The sequence below is a fragment of the Haliotis cracherodii genome, unplaced genomic scaffold (genome assembly GCF_022045235.1).
Source record: "Haliotis cracherodii isolate W230 unplaced genomic scaffold, xgHalCrac1.p SCAF_3, whole genome shotgun sequence".
Lineage (NCBI taxonomy): Eukaryota > Metazoa > Mollusca > Gastropoda > Lepetellida > Haliotidae > Haliotis > Haliotis cracherodii.
The window spans coordinates 1,772,137-1,772,500 of NW_027266286.1; the positions used below are offsets into that span (position 1 = coordinate 1,772,137).

The 364-nt window shown below is 36.3% G+C and overlaps 1 protein-coding gene across 2 annotated transcripts in view; it reads left to right on the forward strand.

Moving 5' to 3' along the window:
* Positions 1-290: 290 nt before the first annotated feature.
* The window catches only part of LOC139474861 (protein mono-ADP-ribosyltransferase PARP14-like), a 17,562-nt gene continuing 17,488 nt past the window's right edge, over positions 291-364 (forward strand). For both annotated transcript variants that reach the window (XM_071258041.1, XM_071258042.1), the window contains exon 1: positions 291-364. This exon is cut by the window's right edge. The gene's annotated coding sequence lies outside the window, so the exon portion shown is untranslated.

Consider the following 364-nt stretch of genomic DNA (forward strand, 5'->3'; position numbering starts at 1 on the left):
GACACTAATAAACATAACATTAACAATATATTTCCTGATGCAATAGGCTCTACGACACTAATAAACATAACATTAACAATATATTTCCTAATGCAATAAGCTGCACTGCACTTATAATACATAGTATTCACAATATTCCCCCCGATGCTGAGCTGTATGATACTACTCGTCAAACACACGCAAGTCACCAGTCGTCGTATGTGAAAGACAAGACCACTTCCTGTTTACACGAAAGCGAAAGTAGGAATTTTATGTCAACACTAAAAATAGATGGTCATAGTTCCAGAAACATCGTTCATGATAATGTGTGGGAGTACCACCGAGATGGTACATGTATAATTACAAGGTTACAGGATAATTCCAA